Source organism: Papio anubis, chromosome 13 (genome assembly GCF_008728515.1).
Source record: "Papio anubis isolate 15944 chromosome 13, Panubis1.0, whole genome shotgun sequence".
Classification (NCBI taxonomy): domain Eukaryota; kingdom Metazoa; phylum Chordata; class Mammalia; order Primates; family Cercopithecidae; genus Papio; species Papio anubis.
The window spans coordinates 94,660,640-94,685,864 of NC_044988.1; the positions used below are offsets into that span (position 1 = coordinate 94,660,640).

Here is a 25,225-nt window from a genome sequence, read left to right on the forward strand (position 1 = left end):
GTGTGTGGCCAAAATTATGTTTTTATATACCTTTTTTTGTAAGCCATTTAAAAAATACAGGCTTTAAACATACTCTTGTAAGTGTATAAACAGATACTGCGTCTGCTTGTTAATCTAAGATGTCTGTCCGAAAAGGTGCTTGCTTGGTCTTGCTCCCTTATAATGCCGGTACACCCACGCTGGAGACTAGTAGAAGGCATGTTGTCAAACGTGTTTAGTTCTTTTTTTTTTTTCCTTACCAATTTATGTGTTATTTATTTTCTGTGAATCTTTGGAAAGATTAAACCCACATGGTTCTTCTATCGGAAAAAAGACAAAAAAATTAGTCAAGGCATATTAGCCTTTTTCCTTTCTCCTAGGATCAGAGTGTAGTATTATCCTGCCAGACAATCTTAATTTTGACGAAATACTTACATTTTTCGGATGTAGATTAACTTATTTTTTTATTTTTTATTTTTTGAGACGGACTCTTGCTCTGTTGCCCAGGCTGGAGTGCAGTAACGTGATCTCGACTCACTGCAACCTCTGCCTCCCAGGTTCAAGCGATTCTCCTGCCTCAGCCTCCTGAGTAGTTGAGACTACAGGCACCCACCACCACACCTGGCTAATTTTTGTATTTTTAGTAGAGACGTTATTTCACCGTGTTAGCCAGGCTAGTCTTGAACTCCCAACCTCAAGCGATCCACCTGCCTCAGTGCTGGAATTATGGGCGTGAGCCACCACACCTGGCCCTCCTTTCACTTTCTAATGCGGAATTCTAATCTATCCCTTTGTTTTACTTGTGTTATTTATATTTACTTACTTCCATTATCTTGACTACTTTACAAAAATGCATTAGGTCCAAAAGTTATTAACACTTAAGGCTGAATTGCCAAATGTTTAAAAATACAGATTTCTGTACTGGAAAAACTTTGCAAAAACTACATTAATTCTTTTTTGAGATGGTGTTTCACTCTATCTCCTAAGCTGAAGTGCAGTGGCGTGATCTTGGCTCACTTCAATCTCTGCTGCCCGGGTTCAAGCGATTCTCCTGCCTCAACCACCCGAGTAGCTGGGATTACAGGTGCCTGCCACCATGCCTGGCTAATTTCTGTATTTTTAGTAGAGAAGGGGTTTCACCATCTTGGCCAGGCTGCTCTTGAACACCTGACCTCGTGGCCCACCTGCCTCGGCCTCCCAAAGTGCTGGGATTACAAGCGTGAGCCACCGCGCCCGGTCAAAAATATATTAATTCTTTTTTTTTTTTTTTTTTTTCTTTTTTTTGAGAGTCTGTCTCTGTCGCCCAGGCTGGAGTGCGGTGACCAGATCTCAGCTCACTGCAAGCTCCACCTCCCGGGTTTACGCCATTCTCCTGCCTCAGCCTCCTGAGTAGCCGGGACTACAGGTGCCCGCCACCACGCCCGGCTAGTTTTTTGTATTTTTTAGCAGAGACAGGGTTTCACCATGTTAGCCAGGATGGTCTCGATCTCCTGACCTCGTGATCCGCCCGTCTTGGCCTCCCAAAGTGCAGGGATTACAGGCTTGAGTATTCTTTATGCAGAAATTATTTCATCTTTACTAACTCCTTTGGAACCCAACTTTGACTCCTCTAAAACAAAGTCCTTTTAATATCTAACTATTCCAGGTTGTGATAGGCCAACTTGGATTCTGACAAAGTAACTTATTATTAAGGCCTCTCTATGAATAAGTTTCTGTTCCTTAATTTGAAAATATTACCATGATAATGGTAATGGTAATAGCTGACTTTTATTGGATTCGTTCTCTTTTTCTTAGGCATTATGCACATTATTTGAAATTATGAATTCCATAATTGTATAGAGACATCTTAATGATTGATTTCTTTTTGAAAAGCTATTTTAACAAACTGGATAATGGTGACTAGGAGGTTTCTTTTGGGTAGAACCACAGTAATGATAATAATGCTGTTTGAAGTTTGATAATGAATATGTGTAATTTTTATGAAACATCATTCTGGTAAATGTGATGAAATGTACATGACAGCCCTCTGTTTACATGCTTTCTTTAATTTTGAGGGTTGACTCTTGAATCTTGAAACAGGCTTTACCAGTATTACAGCTCAGCAAAAATGCAGCTGAGGCTCAAAGTTCTCTTTCTGCTCCTTCATTCGGTTGTTTTGTGTACCCACTGTATTTATGGAAACAGCTAAGTTCATCCAGGGGACCAAAGCTTCCTCAAAGCCTGGGGGTTGTGAAAACTTCCTCTCATAAGTTTACAGTGTTCTAAGGATTTTAGATTGTTTTAGTTACTTTGTTTATCTTGATCTCCAGATTTATATATATCTTACTGAGTTGTCATTAGAGATTGTTAAATTAGATTTGGTGGTATTTAATTTCACACTCATACAATTAATGGAGGTGTATCTAATTGTGAAAGTTCCAGATAGGCACTTATTTCTAGATTGGTTGGATACTTCTATGTTATTTATTTCCTCTGGGAAATAATGGGGTATACTTTTAATGCCATTGCAGTTCTGCTTGTTAGTGTGTAGCTTGTTATTGTTGAACTATGTCTTCTTTTGAAGTTAAATACTATGCCCTTTTTGTGGCGTTTGAAAATTTTCTCATTTTTACATAATTTGTCTTGTGTGTTTCAGTAATTGCAGTAGTAGATCTTCAGCAGGGAAGAGCTTGGTGTCAAATTTTTATTGTTTTTCTTTTCTTTTTTTTTTTTTTTTTAATTCTTCAGCTAAGACTGCGGAAGATGTGATTTATTGTATGGGTGTTATACGTGGCTACAAGTAAACACAGAAATAGTCCAGAATGTCACAGGTCCAGGGCAGAGGACCAACATGGGCAGTTTTGGTTATGAGCAAGGTGGGTTTCAGGTGATCGGTGATGAGAGGGTGATGAAGTTCTAGATCCATTGAGATAAGCTCTAGACAGTAGCATGCAGTCCCACAACTTGTACCAGCATCCCCAGCGTCTGGCATTCCATGTTTCTGCTCCTGTGGCCTCCACGGTGCAACAAGCTAGCGGTTTACTTGGACCTCTGCCTCATCTTTCTTTTGTGCATTCGCTTCTTCCTCCACTTGACTCTCATGGCGCAGAGGTTTCCAAGGAAATGGCACTAAGGCTGAGAGCTCCTTTTTTTTTTTTTTTAATTACTAAAGTAATAAGTATTTATTTTTATTTTTATTTATTTATTATTATTATTATTATTATTTTGAGACAGAGTAGTGCTCCGTCACTTGAGCTCAGGAGCCTGCACTTGCCCAGGCTGGAGTGCAGTGGCACAGTCTCGGCTCACTACAACCTCTGCCTCCTGGGTTCAAGCGATTCTCCTGCCTCAGCCTCCCAAGTAGCTGTGATTACAGACGCACGCCACCGTGTTCGGCTAATTTTTGTATTTTTAGTAGAGACGGGGTTTCACCATGTTGGCGAGCCTGGTCTTGAACTCCTGACCTAAAGTGATATGCCTGCCTCAGCCTCCCAAAGTGTTGGAATTACAGATATGAGCCACCATCCCTGACCTGTTCTTTGTTTTTTAAAAAAACCTAAAAACAATGGGAAAAAAATGAAGGGTTTTCTTTCTCACATATGCATGCACTTACTATTTGATTTGAATTATTTTCCCCCAAATTATAGTTAACATTATATATAATTGTTAAGTGCTTTATACATTTTTTTTTTTTTTTTTGAGATGGAGTTTTGCTCTCGTTGCCCAGGCTGGAGTGCAATGGTACAATCTTGGCTCACTGCAACCTGTGCCTCCTGGGTTCAAGTGATTCTTCTGCCTCAGCCTCCTGAGTAGCTGGGATTACAGGCAGGCACCACCATGCCTGGCTAATTTTGTGTTTTTAGTAGAGACGGGTTTCTCTATGTTGGTCAGGCTGGTCTCCAACTCCCATCCTAGGGTAATCCACCCACCTTGGCCTCCCAAAGTGCTGGGATTATAGGTGTGAGCTACTGCACCTGGCTGCTTTATTCATTTTAATTCATTTAACTTTCAAAACCCTGTGAACATACCCTATAAAGTAGGTTCTGGTATATGTATTTGCAGATGAAGAAACTGAGTCATAGAGAAGTAAAGTAACTAGACAAAGATTGCTACAGCCAGGGAGTGGCAAACCTGAGACTTGAGCCCAGGTACTCTTGCTCCAGGGTTTAACTCCTAGACTGCCTCTGGGATCTTACCATGCATATTGTTCTGCAGTTTGCTCTTTTCACTTAATGATGTCTGATGGACATCTTTCTTTGTTGTTGTTGTTTTAATTTTTTTCAATTTTTAAATTAAAAAATTCTTTTTGAGACATCTTGTCACCCAGGCTAGAATGCAATGGTGTAATCTCAGCTCACTGCAACCTTTGCCTCCTGGCTTCAAGTGATTCTTCTGCCTCAGCCTCCCAAGTACCTTGGATTACAGGTGCCTGCCACCATGCCCGGCTAATTTTTTTTTTTTGGAGATGGAGTCTGGGTCTGTTGCCCAGGCTGGAGTCCAGTGGCAGAATCTCAGCTCACCGCAACCTCTGCCTCCTGGATTCAGGTGATTCTTTTACTTCAGCCTCCTGAGTAGCTGGGACTACAGGTGCACACCACCATGTCCAGCTAATTTTTATATTTTTAGTAGAGACAGGGTTTCACCATATTGGCCAGGCTGGTCTTGAACCCCCGACCTCGTGATCTGCCCGTCTTGGCCTCCCAAAGTGCTGGGATTACAGGCGTGAGTCACCACTTGCAGCCTAATTTTTGTATTTTTAGTAGAGACAGGGTTTCACTATGTTGGCCAGGCTGGTCTTGAACTCCTGACCTCAGGTGATCCGCCCGCCTCGGCCTCCCAAAGTGCTGGGATTACAGGCGTGAGCCATCAAGCCCAGCCTAAATTGTTTATTTTTTTGATGGACATCTTTCTTTTTTTTTTTTTTTTTTTTGAGACGGAGTCTCGCTCTGTCGCCCAGGCTGGAGTGCAGTGGCGCGATCTCGGCTCACTGCAAGCTCCGCCTCCCGGGCTTACGCCATTCTCCTGCCTCAGCCTCCCGAGTAGCTGGGGCCACAGGCGCCCGCCACCTCGCCTGGCTAGTTTTTTGTATTTTTTAGTAGAGACGGGGTTTCACCGTGTTAGCCAGGATGGTCTCGATCTCCTGACCTCGTGATCCGCCCGTCTCGGCCTCCCAAAGTGCTGGGATTACAGGCTTGAGCCACCGCGCCCAGCCTGATGGACATCTTTCTACATGGTTTGAGTGTGCCATTACTTATTTAACTTAATGCCTTTCAAACTTAATCTTGTTGCCAGGTATGGTGAGTCATGCTTGTAGTCCCAGCACTTTGAGAGACTGAGGTGGGTGGATTGTTGAGCCCAGGAGTTTGAGGCCAGCTTGGCCAACATGGCAAAATCCTGTTTCTACAAAAAATACAAAAGTTAGTTGGGCACAGTGGCGCATGCCTGTAGTCCCAGCTGCTCGGAGGGAGGCTGAGCAGGTAGGAGGATCACCTGAGCCCGAGGAGGTTGAGGTTGCAGTAAGCTGTGATCTAGCCACTGCACTCTAGCCTGGGGGGCAGAGTGAGACCCTGTCTCAAAAGAAAAAATAAAAAGACAAACTTAATCTTGTTTAACATTGCCAATTTCATTAGTAATGATTTCAAGTTATATAAAAAGTCAAGGTTTTTGAATTGGAATAGTGATGAAACATTAGTATTCCCTAAATAGTGCATATTAGCTATTCACATGTATTGATATTGTCTCAGTTGAGTTGTATAATAAAATCTGAGCTTAACCCACAAACCATTTATTATGAATGAATTTAATTATTTTTGTAGTTATTCTGTCTTCTTTAGCTCTGGAAAATTAGTATATTGAGGGAAAAATCAATAATCTGTTTGAATTTCATTTGTTTACTTTTGACATCTTCCGGAATTCTGGTGTCATCACAAGAAGTCTGTTGTGTTGATTTGAACTGTGAGTACTATCTGGCATTATATTACCTGTATTTTCTTTCTTTTTTTTTTTTTTTTTTGAGACGGAGTCTCGCTCTGTCGCCCAGGCTGGAGTGCAGTGACCGGATCTCAGCTCACTGCAAGCTCCGCCTCCCGGGTTCACGCCATTCTCCTGCCTCAGCCTCCCGAGTAGCTGGGACTACAGGCTCCTGCCACCTCGCCTGGCTAGTTTTTTGTATTTTTTTAGTAGAGACGGGGTTTCACCGTGTTAGCCAGGATGGTCTCGATCTCCTGACCTTGTGATCCGCCCATTTCAGCCTCCCACAGTGCTGGGATTACAGGCTTGAGCCACCGCGCCCGGCCTGCCTGTATTTTCAAAGTAATTTGCCTTTCAATTCCTTCTACTTGTGCCAGGCAGGGTTAGTTGGTAGTAAGTCCATTCTTTTTTCTACAGTGTTTCACTCTTGCTTCAAATATACCAACTATTTTGTAGGCCATAGTTCAAAACAAAACAAAACAAACAAAAAACCAAATATACTGACTAAAGATAGTAAAGTAGCACTTGTTTCACATTTTTTCTCATTAATATTTACTGCCCAATTTCAAAGAAATATCTTTCCAGTTGTTAGTAAAAATGTCACACTTGTAATCCCAGCACTTTGGGAGGCCAAGGCAGGCGATCATTTGAGCTCAGGAGTTTGAGACTAGCCTGAGCAACATAGCGAAACCCCATCTCTACAAAAAATACAAAAATTAGCTGGGCATGATGGTGTATGCCTGTAATCCCAGCTACTCAGGAGGCTGAGGCAGGAGAATTGCTTGAGCCCAGGAGGCGGAGGTTGCAGTGAGCCGAGAGCGCACTGTTGCACTCCAGCCTGGGGGACAGAGTGAGACCCTGTCTCAAAACACACAAACTTCAGATATGCTCATTGAAATGTGAGAAGATATTTTCAACTAAATTTAGTTGCAGGCTTTTTTGTTTTGTTTTGAGACAGGGCCTCGCTCTTGCCTGGGATGAAGAGTGGTGGGGCCATTACAGCTCACAGCAGCCTCAAACTCCTGGGCTCAAGCAGTGTTCTCATGTCAGCCTCCTGAGTACCTAGGACTACAGGTGCATGCCACCACATCTTGCTAATTTTCTAAATTTTTCTTCATAAATACGGAGTCTCCCTATGTTGCCCAGGCTGGTCTTTTGAATTCCTGGCCTCAGGTGATCCTCCCACTTTGGCCTCCCAAAGTGCTGTGATTACAGGTGTGAGCTACCATGCCCAGCCTTAATTACAGTTTTCTAATAATGTTTTCTAATAATTTTGGAACTAAGTAGCAGCTTGACTGATTCCTAATTGGAGCATTGCTCTTTATCAGCCGGTCATTTTTAAAAGTAATTATAAATTCGAATATTCATTCAGCACCTGCTAAATGCCAGTCACTGTGCTAAGTAGTGGGGATACTGGGTTGACAATGCCCCTACTTCAGGGAATTTGGAGTTTTGTTGTAAAAACAGCATTTTGTTGCAAACAACATAAAATGCTGCGGGAGAGATGAACCGAAATGAGGAAATATCTGAGTCAAGGGACTGTACTTGGTTTGAGCTGTACCCTGATACCTAAGTGTGATTTAACTGGCCAATGAAAGGAGTAGACAGAGGGCTCTAAACAGAGAATGTATAGCAGTGTAGTTTGTGAAAACTAGTATAAGTCACTGGAAAGTCATGTGTCCCTAATATCTTGTGTATCCTTCATTATCCCTAAGGTAATGTGCCCCCCGTCAAGATCAGACCTTGCCTATCTTGTTCATCAGTGCTTAGCACATAGGTTGTATTTAATAATTAACATTTGTTGAATGAATGAGTGAAGGAAGTGTGTTAAATGAAGCATACTGTGCTTGTCTGTTCTTTTGTTTTGAGACAGGGTCTTGCTTTGTCTCCCAGGCTGGAGTGCAGCTCACTGCAGCTTTGACCTCCCAGGCTCAAGCAATCCTCCTACCTCAGCCTCCCAAGTATCTGGGACTCCAGGTGCATGCCACACCTGGCTAATTTTTAAATTTCTTTATAGAGACAGAGTCTCGCTATGTTGCCCAGGCTGGTCTTGAACTGCAGTGCTCAAGTGATCCTCCTGCCTCAGCCTCCCAAAGTGTTGGGATTATAAATGTGAGCCATAGTACCTGAACTTGTCAATTTTTTGGAATGAGAATGAACTCATTATTTTAGTATATTATTAATGCCTGACAATTTTTAGATCATGTAATTTCACAAAACGTAAAATGAGCAAGAAACTGCTCTTGCACTGAAGGGGGTAAGTCCTGTAAGGAGAAGTAAATGTAAACAAATTGTCGTGATTCAACATGATATTTGTAAAAATATTTGCAAGAGACACTAATCTATTGTATGGATTGGTTAAGTCACTGAAAAGTGGTGGATAATTAAAATGCTCACATTAGGCCAGGTGTGGTGACTTATGGCTGTAATCCCAGCACTTTGGGAGGCCTAGTTGGGCAGATCACCTGAGGCCAGGAGTTTGAGACCAGCCTGGCCAACATGGTGAAACCCTGTCTCTACGAAAAATATAAAAATTAGCCGGACGTGGTGGCAGGTGCCAGTGATCCCAGGTAGTTGGGAGGCTGAGGCAGGAGAGTCACTTGAACCTGGGAGGCAGAGGTTGCAGTGAGCCAAGATCATGCTACTGCACTCCAACCTGGGCAAAAGAGTGAGACTCCATCTCAAAATCAATCAGTCAATAAATAAAGTGTTCACATTAGGCCAGGCAAGGTGGCTCATGCCTGTAATCCCAGCACTTTGGGAGGCCGAGGCAGGCAGATTGCTTGAGCTCAGAAGTTCGAGACGAGTCTGGGCAGCATGGTGAAACCTCATCTCTACACAAAATACAAAAATTAGCTAGGTGTGGTGGTGCATGTTTGTAGTCCCAGCTGCTTGGGAGGCTGAAGTGGGAAGATTGCTTGAACTTGGGACATCAAGGCTGCAGTGAGCCATTATCATGCCACTGTACTCCAGCCTGGGTGACAGAGCAAGATGCTGTCTGGGAAAACAAACAAACAAACAAAAAGCTCACATTGATAAAATGCAAGAGATAACATTATATCAGGTTATTTAAAAAGTGGCAGTCATGGCTGGGCGCAGTGGCTCATGCCTGTAATCCTAGCACTTTGGGAGGCCAAGGCAGGTGGATCACCTGAGGTCAGGAGTTTGAGACCAGCCTGGCCAATATGGTGAAAGCCCATCTCTGCTAAAAATACAAAAATTAGCCAAGTGTGGTGGTGTGCACCTGTAATCCCAGCTAGCTGAGAAGCTGCAGCAGGGGAATCACTGGAACCTGGGAGGCAGAGGCTGCAGTGAGCTGAGAGCATACCACTGTACTCCAGTCTGGGCGACAGAGCAAGACTCATCAAAAAAAAAAAAAAAAAAAAAAAGACAGTCGTGTCCTCTTTTGCCCTATTACATAAATGTGACTATTACATAAATACTATGAGGAAGGTCAGGCGCAATGGCTCACGCCTGCAATCCCAGCACCTTGGGAGGCTGAGGTGGGTGGATCACTTGAGGTCAGGAGTTCGAGACCAGCCTGGCCAAATGGTGAAACCCCGTCTCTATTGAAAATACAAACGACTTAGCTGGGTGTGGTGGCACTAGCCTGTAATCCCAGCTACTATGGAGGCTGAGACAGGAGAATCACTTGAACCCAGGAGGTGGAGGTTGCAGTAAGCTGAGATAATGCCATTGCACTCCAGCCTAGGTGACAGAGTGAGACTTCATCTAAAAAAAAAAAAAATTAAATTTAATTTAAAAAAAAATTATGAGGAAAAGTATGTGCACAATAAAAAAACAGTTCTGCCAAAGTGTAGGCATCAGTATGTAAAAATCTTTCACATATGTAATCCTCAGGTAACATCATGATTTTTCCCAAATGTGCTTACTATTTGAACTATTATTTATTCAATGCCTTTTTTTTTGAGACAGATTCTTGCTGCGACATTCAGGCTGGAGTACAATGGCGAGATCATGGCTCACTGCAACCTGTGCTTCCCGGGGTCAAGCGATTCTTCTGCCTCAGCCTCCTGAGTAGTTGGGTTTACAGGCATGTGCCACCACGCCTGGCTCATTTTTGTATTTTTAGTAGAGACGGGGTTTTGCCATGGTGTCAGGCTGGTCTTGAACTCCCAACCTCAGGTGATCCATTCACCTTGGCCTCACAAAGTGCTGGGATTACAGGCGTGAGCCATTGCACTGGCCAAAACAGAGTTATTACAACTATTTCAGGAATGTTATATAGAATAAATGAGAAGAGCCAGGCACGGTGGCTCACATCTGTAATCCCAGCACTTTGGGAGGCCGAGGCGGGCGGATCACCTGAGGTCAGGAGTTCAAGATCAGCCTGACCAACATGGAGAAACCCTGTCTCTACTAAAAATACAAAATCAGTTGGGCGTGGTGGTGCATGCCTGTAATCCCAGCTACTTGGGAGGCTAAGGCAGGAGAATCACTTGAACCCAGGAGGCGGAGATTGTGGTGAGCCGAGATCGCGCCATTGCACTCCAGCTTGGGCAACAAGAGCAAAAGTCCATCTCAAAAAAAAAAAAGAACAAATGAGAAGAATAAACGAGACCAGCCATGAAAAGCCCGTAGTTGGTGCCTAGCACCTGGCAAGCCTGAAATGTGTGGTAGTTATTGTTTTTGTTTCCTAAGCACCCTTATTCTTTACTGCTGATCAATTAAAACTCTTCAAGCTCAACTGTTACTACTTCTAATAGCCTAAAAAAAGATTTGCTATTAGGTGGAAGTTAATATAGAAAGTAGCTTTTCTTAAACCATTCTGGCTAGAAAATGTGTTTCCTTTGCTTTAGTTGATCAGAAGTTAGTGCAAAATGTAATATAGCTATGGAAATTTTGTTTTACGAAGTTTCTGTATTTCATTTGTGATCACAGTGAACTGAAAGAAAAAATACTTTTAGTGTGATAAACACCATAATGTGTTAACAGATGTTAATGGGTTCTGGAACATCATATGGGAGCTGTTCCCTTTTCTAAGCGATGGTGGTTAGAGATTGTGATAATTACAGTGTTCAAATGCTGCTCTCAAGTTTGTATAATTTTTCTTACTGAAAAAAGTTGCTAAATCAGATACTTGAATTTAGAAGTATATTATTTGTTTAATTTAAAAGGTAGACTTAAATTTTTATTATTTTTGTGGAGACACAGTCTTGCTATATTGTTCAGGCTGGTTATGAACTCCTGGCCTCAAGCAGTCGTCTTGCCTCAGCCTCCCAAAGTGCTCGAATCACAGGTGGGAGCCACTGTGCCCAACCTAGAGTTTATTTTTTAGAACAGTTTTAGCTTTATAGAAAAACTGAGATGATGGTACAGAGACAGCATCAAGATCACGTCTTCCCGTTATTAGCATCTTATATTAGCATGGTACATTTGTTTCAATTATGACAATTTGTTGCAATATCGTGAACTAATATCGATACATTATTATTAAATAAGGTTCATACTTTATTCCAATTTCCTCAGTTTTTACTTAGTGTCCTTTTCCTGTTCAGGATCCCGTTCAGCATACTATGTTACATTTAGATGTTATTGTGTAATTTTTAATTAGATTGTCTTGAATTAGATACATTCATGTATGTGTGTGGATGAAGCACACTCTATTACTCATAATGCTCTTAGATTAAAGATAATTGGCTTTTTTTTTTTTTTTTGGATGGAGTCTCACTCTGTCACCCAGTCTGGAGTACAGTGGTGAGATCTCAGCTTACTGCAACCTCTGCCTCCTCCCTCATTCAAGCGATTCTCCTGCCCCAGCCTCCCAAGTAGCTGGGATTACAGGCACCTGCCACCACACCTGGCTAACTTTTTTTAAATTTTAATTTTAGTGGCTCAAGCCTGTAATCCCAACAGTTTGGAAGGCCGAGGTGGGCGGATCACAAGGTCAAGAGATTGAGACCATCCTGGCCAACATGGTGAAACCCCGTCTCTACTAAAAATACAAAAATTAGCTGGGCATGGTGGCGCATGCCTGTAATCCTACTCAGGAGGCTGAGGCAGGAGAATCACTTGAACCTGGGAGGCGGAGCTTGCAGTGAGCCGAGATTGCGCCACTGCACTATAGCCTGTGGGACAGAGCGAGACTCCATCTCAAAAATAAAATTAAAAAATACATAAATAAAAAGTTTTAATTTTATTTTTAAGTTTTAGTAAAAATGGGGTTTCACCATGTTGGTCAGGCTGGTCTTGAACTCCTGATCTCAAGCAATCTGCCCACCTTGATGTCCCAAAGTGCTGGGAGTACATGCATGAGCCACCACTGCCGGCCTGATAGTTGGCTTTTAATTTTACTTTAGTAAGTCTTTTACACATGTAGGTTTCATAATGTTAGCAGGTAGTCTGTTTTACCTCTTTAGTTATGACTTTGATATTTCCCACTTACTTTGATGAAAAGGTCATTTTGGTCAATTTTGTTATGTACTGGATATGGCGTCTGTCTCATTACCCCTAGGAAATGATAAAAAGTTACCCTACCTTTTAGTTGATAAGAATAATGATATCTTACACTGTGCAGCAATTTACACCTTACAGTTATCGTACAGTATACCATCTGAGATAGATAAGGGTATCATCCCAGGTTTGAAGATGAGGAAATAAACTTTGGTGAAGTGCCTAGCCACAAGTCACGTTGCCAATAGGTGTCAGAGTTCAGTCTTAAATTAATCAGATCTTCTGACTCCAGTTTTAGTATTTTTTTGCCTATGCTAATTAAAATAGTCTCTGTAGAAAATAAGAAAGTGGGAAAAGGTCTTTTTTTTACTGACTTTCTAACATTATCTCTGAAATTATGTGGTTAATAAAGAGGTGATTCATTTGTTTACTTGAATTCTAGCTGTTAGAGTTTATTATTTTTATTTTTTAATTATTTTTAATTATTTATTTATTTTTGAGATGGAGTTTTGCTCTGTTGCCCAGGCTGGAGTGCAATGGCATGATCTCGGCTCAACGCAGCCTCCGCTTCCTATTTAAGCAATTCTCCTGCCTCAGCCTTCCGAGTAGCTAGGATTACAACATGCATCACTACACCTAGCTAATTGTGTATTTTTAGTAGAGACTGGGTTTCATCATGTTGGTCAGGCTGGTCTCGAACTCCTGACCTCAGATGATCCACCAACCTCGACCTCCCAAAGTGCTGGGATTACAGGCGTAAGCCACTGCGCCCAGCTTATTATTTTTATTTTTTAGACAGGGTTGTGCTGGGTTGCCCAGGCTGAGGTGCAGTGGCACAGTCTTGGCTCACTGCAGCCTTGACCTCCCCGGCTCAAGTGATCCTCCACCTTCAGCCTCTGGAATAGCTGACACCACAGGCGTGCATCCTCACACCTGGCTATTTATTATTATTACTTATAGAGACGAGGTCTCCCTGTATTGCCCGGGCTGGTCCCAAACTCCTGGGCTAAAGTGGTCCTCTCACCTTGGCCTCCCAAAGTGTTGGGATTATAAGTGTGAGACACCACACCTGGCCTTACTTTGAGTTTTGAACTGCTAGATACATATCATTAGTTTGGGATACCATTAATTAGAAATTCTCAATAGCAAAAACTTGAAATGTGATTCTTATCCCATAAAAAGTTGGAAATATTTTTTTCCTACCATAGAGACCTTCTCTTTAGTCAGAGGAGTTCATTTAGATATAGTTGTTAACATTTGTAATATATATATTCTCCCTGAAACTTTTTTTTTCTTTTTTTGATATGGAATCTCGCTCTGTCACCCAGGCTGGAGGGCAGTGGCATGATCTCGGCTCACTGCAGCCTCTGCCTCCTGAGTTCAAGTGATTCTCCTGTCTCAGGCTTCCCAAGTAGCCAGAGCTACAGGTGCGCTCCACCATGCCTGGCTAATTTTTTTGTATTTTTAGTAGAGATGGGGTTTTGCTATGTTGGCCAGGCTGGTCTTGAACTCCTGACCTCAAGTGATCCACCTGCCTTGGCCTCCCAAAGTGCTGGAATTACAGGCGTGAGCCACTGGGCCCGGCCAGAACTTTTTTTTTTTTTGAGATAGAGGGTCACTCTTGACCCAGGCCGAAGTGCAGTGGTACGATCTCACGTCACTGGAACTTCCACCTCCCAGGTTCAAACAATTCTCCTGCCGTGGCCTCCTGAGTAGCTGGTGGTGCACACCACCATGCCCAGCTAATTTTTTGTATTTTTAGTAGAGATGGAGTTTCACCATGTTGGCCAGGGTGGTCTCGAACTCCTGACCTCATGATCCGTCCCTCTCAGCTTCCCAAAGTGCTGGGATTACAGGTGTGAGCCACCACGCCTGGCAACTTTTTTTTTTTTTTTTTAAAGAGACAGGGTCTCATAATGTTGCCCAGGCTGTTCTTGAACTCCTGGCCTCAAGTGATCCTCCCTCCTCGGCCTCCCAAAGCACTGACTGACAGGCTTGAGACACCACACCTCTGGCCTCCTTGGAAGTTTTAATGTGTAGTCATGGGTCGTTAATGAGAGGGATACATTCTGAGAAATGTGTCATTAGGCAGTGCCATTGTGCAAACGTTATAGAGTGTGTTTACACAAACTTAGGTGGCATAGCTCTCTGCTCTCCTAAGCTATATGGCATAGCCTGTTTGCTTCTGGGCTAAAAACCTGTATAGCGTGTTACTGTACTGAATACTCTAGGCAGGTGTAACATAATGGTAAGTGTTTGTGTATCTAAACATAGAAAAATGGTACAGTAAGAATATGGTATGAAAGCACCATTCACCATTATAATCTCATGGGCCCACTGGAGCTTCACCATAGTTGACTGAAATGTCTTTATGTGGCGCATGATGGTATTTTGTAATTCATAAATTTCACCTTGTCAGGCAGTGCTTGCTCTCTGTGCTTTGTGTTAAAGTGGGTATGCTTGCTTATCAGGGGTTGACAGACTTTTTCTGTGAAGGGCTAGATAGTAAATATTTTGGGCTTGTGGGCCACGTGGACTGTGGAGGACTCTGGCAACTATTCAGCTCTGCCGTTGTGGCATGAAAGCAGCCATAGATAATATATAAACAAATAAGTGTGGCTTTGTTCCAATACAACTTTTATTTATACAAACAGGCAGCAGGCTAAATTTGGCCTGAAAGTCATATTCTGCTGGCCACTCTTCTATACCATTATAGAAGGATATAGAAATCTAGTGTGCTTCACTCTTGCCACTAAAATCTCCTTACTGTGCTCTCAGTGATAAGTGTTAATAACATGAGTTGAAAAACTTGAACTTCTCAAAATCTGACTAATATGCATAGGCATAATCTATTTCTTTTCTTTTGAGGTGGAGTCTCTCTCTGTCACCCAAGCTGGAGTGCAGTGGTCCGATCTCGGGTTCAGGTGATTCTCCTGCCCTCCGGGTTCAAGTGATTCTCTTGCCTCAGCCTCCCGAATAGCTGGGATTACAGGCGCCTGCCACCACACCTGGCTGATTTTTCTGTTTTTGGTTAGAGATGGGGTTTTGCCATGTTGGCCAGGCTGGTCTCAAACTCCTGATCTCAGGTGATCCACCTGCCTCGGCCTCCCAAAGTGCTGGGATTACAGGTGTGAGCCACTGTACCTGGCCCATCTATTTCGTTTTTATAGAAAATGTGGTAATGCTGTTGAACTTATTTTATTTTATTTATTTTTTGAGACAGGGTCTCATTCTGTTGGTCGGGCTGGAGTGCAGTGGCTCAGTCTTGGCTTACTGCAGCCTTGACCTCCCTGCTCAAGTGATCCTCCTACCTCAGCCTCCTGAGTAGCTGGGACTACAGGCATGCGCGCTCACATTCAGATCAGTTTCGTGCTCTCTGTAGAGACAGGGTTTCGCCATGTTTCCCAGGCTGGTCTCAAAATCCTGGGCTCAAGCGATCGACCTGCTTTGGCCTCCCGAAGTGCTGGGTCCATAGATGTGAGCCACTTCACCTGGCCATATATATATTAATATATGTGTTTTGAGACAGGACCTTGCTCTGTCGCCCAGGCTGGCGTGCAGTGGTGCGATTATAGCTCACTGCAACCTCTGCCTCCTGGGCTCAAGCAGTCCTTCCATCTCAGCCTCCCGAGTAGCTGAGATTACAGGTGTGCACCACCATGCCCAGCTGATTTTTTTTATTGTTGTTCTTTTCTTTGTTTTTTTTTTTTTTTTTTTTTTTGATAGAGGTGGAGTTTTGCCATGTTGCCTAGGCTGATCTTGAACTCTTGGGCTTAAGCGATCTGCCTGCCTTGGCCTCCCAAAGTGCTGGAATTATAGGCATGAGCCACCACTCCTGGCCAGCTCTTGAACTGATAGATGTTCAAAGTCTAGTTGCTTTTTTTTACTACAAAATGAAACTCTCTAACTTAGAAACTGCTCGTGAGTTTCAGGAAAAAATTTTATTTGTTATTTTAGGTGTGCCTAATGTTAATTTAGAAATTCTTTGATTTTACTTATGTTCTTATTCATAGAGCAACTTGTGACAATGCAAATATTAGCAAAGATAAAAAAATACTGAGAGCTGCTTATGTTTGGCCATGGTTTGGGGGCTGGTGATACACAGGCCTAAGAGATGCCCTATGCCTTTGAGGACACGGAAAGACAGGATATAGACATTAAAGATGAAAGTACAAAAAAAGATTTCAAATTGGTGGTATCAAAAGTTTCGCCAGGCTCGGTGGCTCACACCTGTAATCCCAGCACTTTGGGAGGCTGAGGCGGGCGGATCACCTGAGGTCACGAGTTTGAGACCAGCCTGGCCAACATGGCAAAACTGCATCTCTACTAAAAATATAAAAATTAGCTGGGCATGGTGGGGGGTGCCTGTAATCCCAGCTACTCGGGAGGCTGAGGCAGGACAATCGCTTGAACCTGGGAGGCAGAGGTTGCAGTGAGCTGAGATCGTGCCATTGCACTTCAGTCTGGGCAACAAGACTGAAACTCCATTTGAAAAAAAAATAAATAAATAAATCAGTGTGTCAGGAGTTCAGAGTTGAGATTTATTGCCATGTGCATACTGTATGGTTGGAAAGGAAGGTTTTATTGAGTCTGGTCTTGGAAATTGGAACATCTACATAAGAGGGGGTCAGATACAAATTTAGAAACATGACGATGAACTGAAAGTAAAAATGGGTTGGGCGCAGTGTCTCATGCCTGTAATCCTAGCATTTTGGGAGGCAAAGGCAGGTGGATCACTTGAGCTCAGGACTTTGAGACCAGCTTCTGCAACATGGCTAAACCTTGTCTCTACAAAACATGTGAAACTTAGCTGGGCATGGTGGTACATGCCTGTAGAGGGAGGGTGCTTGAGCTGGGGAGGCACAGAGCCACGATGGTGCCATTGCACTCCAGCCAGCCTGGCGACAGAGCAAGACCTTGTCTCAAAAACGAAAAATAAAAGAAAAATGGGAAGGCCAGTTTGGCAGGAGTAGGAGAGTTTTTGTAGGGAAATAGTATAAATTAGGATTGGAGGGGTGGATTGAAGCAAGATTGTACTTTGAATATTAAACCAAGGAGTTTGGAAATTATCTCTGAGGGGTAAAGCATAGCTGAAAATCGTGAGCACCTTTGGACCTTTATTTCTACTTTAAGCTATTTATTTATTTATTATCTTATTTTATTTTTTAAATTTATTTTATTTTATTTTATTATTAATTTTTGAGATGGAGTCTTGCTCTGTCACCCAGACTGGAGTGCATTGGTGTGATCACGGCTCACTGCTACCTCTGCCTCCCAGGTTCAAACAATTCTCCTGCCTCAGCCTCTTGAGTAGCTGGGATTACAGGCATGTGCCACCATGTCCAGCTAATTTTTGTATTTTTAGTAGAGACGGGCTTTCACCGTGTTGGCGAGGCTGGTCTCGAACTCCTGACCTCAGGTGATCTGCCTGTCTCGGCCTCCCAAAATGCTGGAATTACAGGCACCGCACCCAGCTAAAATTTTTTTTTTTTAACCTTTCCTATGGTGCTGAGAGAAATGGCTTTTAATAGACTTTTCAATTCTGAAATTCTGTCTTGATATTCAGATGTTTTGCAGGTAGAGGAAATAAAGAATTTAAGCTCAGTGAAGAGATAAGGGCTGGAGACACTATGTTTTGTGTGGTATTTGGGTGTAAACTCAAATGAAGTAGATGTTACCAGAAGCCAAATAAAGTTCTGTAAAAACCAATAGGTAACAGGAACTTTAAGGAGTAAATTTTTAGCAGAACTAGAAATTAAAGTAGATGTTACTGACAAAATGTTTAGATTAGTTGATTGAGAGCAAATGCTTCTTTTGAGTCAGACAGAACAATTTGTTTGAATCTTGACTTAGCTACTTACTAGATGTGTCAACACTTTTCTCAACTGTCAAATGAGGATAATGAGAGTAGACCTATCATAGGATTCTAAGAGTTCAATTAGGAAAAAGAATAGCAGAGTATTTGGCATAACTCATAAATAAATGCTAGTTTGATATTAATATTATTATTGTTTGATGGTCATATTGTTACTTTTCAGGAAACAAACTGATTTATTTCCTAATGTCTGTACTTTTCTGTTGTCTTTAGTATTGTAAAAATTTTCCTTTTAGTTATTCACGTATAAATTTTATTTAAGCTATTCCTGGTGACCCTTAACTCCGCTGATATTATAGTGGTGGCTTAGAAAAGCAGAAAAAATTGGTATACTTTTAAAATTATCAAACCCTTTTCCTCAATCATTGGTTTTTGTGTGTGTGTGTGTTTTTTGAGACAGGATCTGGCTCTGTCACCCAGGCTCAAGTGCAGTGACGTGATCTCAGCTCACTGTAACCTCCACCTCCCGGGTTCAAGCGATCCTCCCATCTGAGCCTCCCAAGGAGCTGGGATTCAGGTATGCGCCACCATACCCGGCTAGTTTTTGTATTTTTAGTAGAGATGGGGTTTCACCATGTTGGCCAGACTGATCTTGAACTCCTGAGCTCAAGTGATCTGCCCACATCAGCCTCTCAAAGTGCTGGGATTGCAGGTATGAGCCACCATGCCCAGCCTCATGTGTTAATTTTTTAAAGTAAAGTTATATTTGAAGATTTTAATTTCTAAATTGCATGAGTTGGCTCATATGTTGCTGTGTCATTGAAAACATGTTATGTTCCCTTTCTATCTTGAACAATATTTCAGTTGTAATTGGGTCGTGAGCTCCTTGAGATTAGGCGATTTGGCTAGGCTCCAGCGAAACTTTGTCATATATTTGTTCAGTTACATTTAATTAAGCAGCAAGAAAGGCACAATTTGAGAATTTCTGAAGTATTTTACCCCATTTTTTAATTATGAAATATTTCTAACGTACAAAAACCATTGAAAGCACAGTGATCCTTATATACCTACCACCTCAGTTCAACAGTTTACATTTTGCTATATTTGAAAAAATTGTCTTAATGTTTTTGCTGAACCATGTACAAGTTGCAGACATCCTAACGCTCGCTCGCTTTCTTTCTTTCTCTTTCTTTCTTTCTTTCTTTCCTTTCTTTCCTTTCTTTCTTTCTTTCTTTCTTTCTTTCTTTCTTTCTTTCTTTCTTTCTTTCTTTCTTTCTTTCTTTCTCTCTCTCTCTCTCTTTCTTTCTTTCTTTCTTTCTCTCTCTCTCTCTCTCTTTCTCTCTTTCTTTCTTTCTTTCCTTCTGAGAAGGTCTTGCTTTGTCTTTTTTTTTTTTTTTTTTTTTTTTTAGAGAGGGTCTTGCTTTGTCACCCAGGCTGGAGTGCAGTGACACGATCTTGGCTTACTACAACCTCTGCCTCCCAAGTTCAAGCGATTCTCCTGCCTCAGCCTCCCAGGTAGCTGGGATTACAAGTGCACGTCACTATGCCTGGCTAATGTTTGTATTTTTAGTAGAGACAGGGTCTCACCATGCTGGCCAGGCAGGTCTTGAACTCCTGAAGTGATCCTGCCCTCCTCGACCTCCCAAAGTGTGAGGATTGCAGGCCTGAGCCACCATGCCCGGCCCTAACATTTTATTTCTAAATATATACATGGAGTGTGCATCTCTTAAAAGCAATGTATTCTCCTATGTAATCACAATACCAATATCACACCTGATAATAATTAACAATACTTTTCTAATATCATCTGGTATCCAGTCTATATTTAAATGTCTCCAGTTGTCCCTAAAGTGGCTTTTCTTTCTTTTTCCCCCTAATCAAGAGCCAGTCAAGACTCTTGCATTGCATTTGGTTATGTTGTTTTAGTTGCTTTTAATCTAGAACAGTTTCTCTTAACCTTTTTCTCCCATTATAGCAATATAACTATAAGACAAGCAGGAAATCTTGTAGGCAAATACATATTAGAATTCATTTGATTATTTAAAAAAAATTATCAATGATTTTGTAGAAGAATGTGTAAATTTTATTTTATTTTATTTTATTTATTTATTTTTTGAGACAGACTCTCATTCTGTTGCTCAGGCTAGAGTGCTGTGACGCAATCTCAGCTCACTGAAACCTCTGCCTCCCAGGTTCAAGCAATTCTCTGCCTCAGCCTCCCGAGTAGCTGGGATTACAGTCATGTGCCACCACGCACAGCTAATTTTTGTATTTTTAGTAGAGACAGGGTTTCGCCATGTTGGTCAGACGGGTCTCAAACTCCTGATCTCGTGAGCCACCTGCCTCAGCCTCCCAAAGTGCTGGAATTACAGGCATGAGCCACCTCACCCGGCCCTAAGAATGTGTAAATTTTAACAATTATTTGTTGATTTTCTACATTTATGTTATCTTTGTAGCCGTGAGGGTTGTTATGAAAATATATGTAAACATCTATGCAAAAACTCTAAAGCAGGGACTCTCAATAACTTTATTTTTGTTTTTTGTTGCGCAGGCTGGAGTGCAGTGGCGTGATCTTGGCTCCTAGGCTTAAGCGATCCTCCCACCTCAGCCTCCCAAGTAGCTGCGACTACAGGCGTGTGCCACCACACCTGGCTAATTTTTGTATTTTTAGTAGAGACAGAGTTTCACCATGTTTGCCAGGCTGGTCTCAATCTCCTGACCTCAGGTCATCCACCCGCCTCAGCCTCCCAAAACACTGGGATTATAGCCTGTTTTTGAGATGTGACAAATTTCCTCAATATGTTATAACAACACAAGTGAATTTAAATTTGTTTGGAGTGTTTTACTTTGTATAGAATTTTGTAGTACCCTGAGAGTTAAAAAAAAAAAAAGTTTACCCAGGCATGTAATCCCAGCACATTGGGAGGCTGAGGCAGGAGGATTGCTTGAGCTTAGGAGTTCAAGACCAGCTTGGGTAACTTAGTGAGACCCTATCTCTGCAAATATTTAAAAATTAGCCAGGTGTGGTTTCACATGCCTGTAGTCCCAGGTACTCAGAAGACTGATGTTGGAGGATCACTTGAGCCCAGGAGGTCAAGGCTGGAGTGAGCCACAATTGTGCTAGTGTACTCCAGCCTGGGCAACAGAGTGAGATCCTGTCTTTAAAAAAAAAAAAGTCCCGAGAATCACTGCTACAATTACAGAGAAACTTACTTGAACATTAATTTTGGTGTGGTAAGCCTGCTTATATTTAAATTTAAATAGGAGAAGTGGGTACTTGCTTTTTTTGTTGTTGTTTTTTGAGACGGAGTCTTACTCTGTTTGCCCAGGCTGGAATGCAGGGGCATCATCATGGCTCACTGCAACCTCTGCCTCCTGGATTCTAGTGTGCAACCTCCGCCTCCTGGGTTTTAGTGATTCTCCTGCCTCAGCCTCCTGAGTGGCTGGGATTACAGGCACCTGCCACCATTCCTGGCTGATGTTTTTGTATTTTTAATGGAGACAGAGTTTTACCATGTTGGCCAGGCTGATCTTGAACTCCTGACCTCAGGTGATCCACCCACCTTGGCCTCCCAAAGTGCTAGGATTACAAATGTGAGCCACTGCTCCAGGCCAGAAATCAGTACCTTTTACTTTTTCTTTTTTTTTGAGATAGAGTCTTGCTCTGTTGCCCAGGCTGGAGTGCAGTAGCGCGATCTCAGTTCACTGCAACCTCTGCCTCCCAGGTTCAAGCGATTCTCCTGCCTCAGCCTCCCAAATAGCTGGGATAACAGGTGCACACCGCCACACCTGGCTAATTTTTGTATTTTTAGTAGTGACGGAGTTTCACCATGTTGGCCAGGCTGGTCTCGAGCTCCTGACCTCGTGATCCACCTGCCTCAGCCTCCTGAAGTGCTGGGATTACAGGCACAGAAATGGGTACTTTTAAAGTCCTTACTCTGTGCACATTATGAGGAACTCAATGTTGAATCAGACACGATTTGTACTCTAGAGCAGTGCTATTCAGTAGAACTTTCATCGTTCTATGATGGTGGAAATGTCCTATGTCTGCATTGTCCAGTGTAGTAGCTGCTAGCTACATGTGGGTCCCCAGTACTAGGAATGGCATCTAGTATGACTAAGAAACAGAATTTTAAATTACATTGTTTTTATTAAGATATAATTTGCATACCATACATTTTGAATTTTAATTTAAAATTTAACTTTAATTTAAACAACCATATGTGGCCAAAATATTGTACAGCACAGCCCCTAGAGTCTTTAAATCTATTGTGGGAGGGTGATGGGATGTAAACATGTGAAATGTAAGTTAGTAAAATATTTAAATAACAGGGCAATAGCGTAAGTGTGCTGCAGGACATGTATAGTTGCCAGATTAACAGCACAGGTCAGGTGCAGTGGCTCACTACTGTAATCCCAGCACTTTGGGAGACTGAGGTGGGAAGATCTCTTGAGCCCAAGGGTACAAGACCAGACTGGTGTCGCCTCTACTTAAAATACAAAAAATTAGCTAGCAGCATGCCTGTAGTTCCAGTTACCTGGAAGACTGAGGTGGGAGGATCACCTGAACCCAGGAAGTCAAGGCTGCAGTGAGCCATGATTGTGCACTGCACTCCAGCCTGGGCAATGGGAGTGAGACCCTGTCTCACGCCAGAACAGAAGCAAAACAGTGCAGAAATGCAGGAGCATGTGAGACACCAGCAATCAAGGAAAGATTAGTGTTTGGTATATCAAGTAAGATATTTTTATGAAGTCAAAGGTTCATACAGTGTAGCAATGGAAAGTGGCCTGGGAAGATAGTTTGGGACCAGATTTTAGAAGGCTGTACATGTTATAAACCTAAGTAATCAACTGTTTTCCTGAAGGTAGTGGGAAGCCACTGAAGATATCTTAGGCAGAACAATAATATAATTTTGATGGCAATTTAGATGTATTAATGTGGTTGTGTGTTAAGAAATAATTGAGACAGATTGGCCTCAGGGATGGAATGGAAGTTCAGATGAGAGAGACTCTGTGAAGAATGCTGGCTGTCAACAGGCAGCAGTTGGTCAGAAGATTTAAAAACAAAAAAAGAGGGCCGAGCGCTGTGGCTCATGCCTATAATCGCAGCACTTTGGGAGGCTGAAGCAGGCGAATCACGAGGTCTAGAAATTGAGACCATCCTGGCCAACACGGTGAAACCCCATCTCTACTAAAAATACAAAAATTAGCTGGGCGTGGTGGCGCACCCCTGTAGTCCCAGGTACTCGGGAGGCTGAGGCAGGAGAATCGCTTGAACCCGGGAAGCGGAGATTACAGTGAGCCGAGATTGTGCCACTGCACTCCAGCCTGGACGACAGAGCAAAACTCCATCTACAAAAAATAAAAAAAGTAAAAAATTAAAAAAAAGAATACCACTGGAAATACAGCAAGCTGCTCCTTCCCTATTGGAAGAATGGTATTGAGTTATTAACAGAGGTAAAAAAGTTTCTAATGAAAACAGTGGTTTTAACATAGTTGAATTTAAAGTTGTGGAAGATTATCTAAGGCATATTTCTGAGTGACAACTGTAAAGAAAGGAGTGCCTCTAGGTAGATCAATATAGATTTATGAGTTTTTCATGTAGACATCAGGGTAATAGCAATAGTGTACTGACTCTATCACCTCTCACCTGTATGACCTTGAGCAAATCCCTAGGCCTCAATTTTCTTAGCTGCAAAATACCTATCTTGGAGGGATATTATGAAAACTAAATGTGCAAAGTTCTTAGACCCATTCCAGGCACAGTTTTCAGTTTATAAACTGTTTTCTCATATGATAGTTGTGATGAATAACCCCTCCGTATGGAGGTGTCAGCACCTTGTATTTCCTGCCTTTTAACTTCTCTGGAATTTGCCATGTTCTTTCCATTTCCCACTGTCATTTCTTGCCTATCAGCAATTTCTTTGTCTCTCTTTGTCTATTCCATCCCCACCTCCTCATACTTTTCCTTGGTACCAGAGACTTTATGTAGTGAAATATAAATTTAATTGTGTTAATCGCATTTAAGCCTCTTCTCCATTGCATGCAGTGCAAAGTTCGTTTTTGTTTTTTGTTTTTTGTTTTTTGAGACAGGGTTTCACTCTGTCACCCAGGCTGCTATAATGCAATGGCATAATCGTGGCTCACGGTAGCCTCAATCTCCAGATGTCAGGTGATGCTCCCACCTCAGCCTCTTGTGTAGCTGGGACTACAGGCACCCGCCACCACACCCGGCTAAGTTTTGTATTTATTGTAGAGGTAGAGTTTTGCCATGATGCCCAGGCTGGTCTCGAACTCCTGGGCTCAGGTGACCTGCCTGCGTTGGCGTCCCAAAGTGCTAGAATTATAGGTATGAGCCTCTGCGTCTGGCCCAAGTTTCTTAACTCTGAGTTTTCTATGCCTTCTGTCTCTGTAGCCTTATCTCTTAGTATACACTTTCTACCTTCTCCCTCCATCCCCACTCTTAACTGCACAAACATACACGGCCCCAAACTGTAATAAGCCATGTGTAGGTCCCTAAATAGACTTCGTGTCATATATATATGTATAGGCATGTGTATGTGTGTGTGTATATATATATATGCCTTTGTTTGGTTGGCTGTTTCTATCCAGAATATTCTACCCCCACCTCTCTGGCAAATAGTTTTTTTTTTCCTTTTTTAGACAGAGTCTTGCTCTGTTGCTTAGGCCGGAGTGCAGTGGTGCAATCTCGGCTCACTGCAACCCCCACCTCCTGGGTTCAAGCAATTCTCTGCCTCAGCCTCCTGAGTAGCTGGGATTACAAGTGCCCACCACCATGCCTGGCTGATTTTTTTGTATTTTTAGTAGAGATGGGGTTTCACCATCTTGGCCAGGCTGGTCTTGAACTCCTGACCTCACGAGGAGTCATGAGGCCGCCTCGTACCTCCCAAAATGCTGGGATTACAGGTGTGAGCCTCTGCGCCTGGCCACTTTTTTGTTTTTTCGTTTTTGCATATACTTGTCTTTTAAGACTAAGTTGAGGAATCTATTTCTTCAGTCATTCCTTTTATTTTTGTCCTTACTCTATGTTGTGTAGACTTGTAGCGT

General features: G+C 42.4%; 1 protein-coding gene across 12 annotated transcripts in view; it reads left to right on the top strand.

Moving 5' to 3' along the window:
• The window catches only part of GAPVD1 (GTPase activating protein and VPS9 domains 1), a 108,929-nt gene that overhangs the window by 11,407 nt on the left and 72,297 nt on the right, over positions 1-25,225 (top strand). For 10 of the 12 annotated variants that reach the window (XM_021927652.2, XM_031654514.1, XM_021927658.2 and 7 more), the window contains one exon: positions 18,618-18,734. The exons of the other annotated variants lie outside the window; for them this stretch is intronic. The gene's annotated coding sequence lies outside the window, so the exon portion shown is untranslated. The remainder of the gene's footprint in view (positions 1-18,617; positions 18,735-25,225) is intronic. 12 annotated transcript variants of the gene reach the window in all.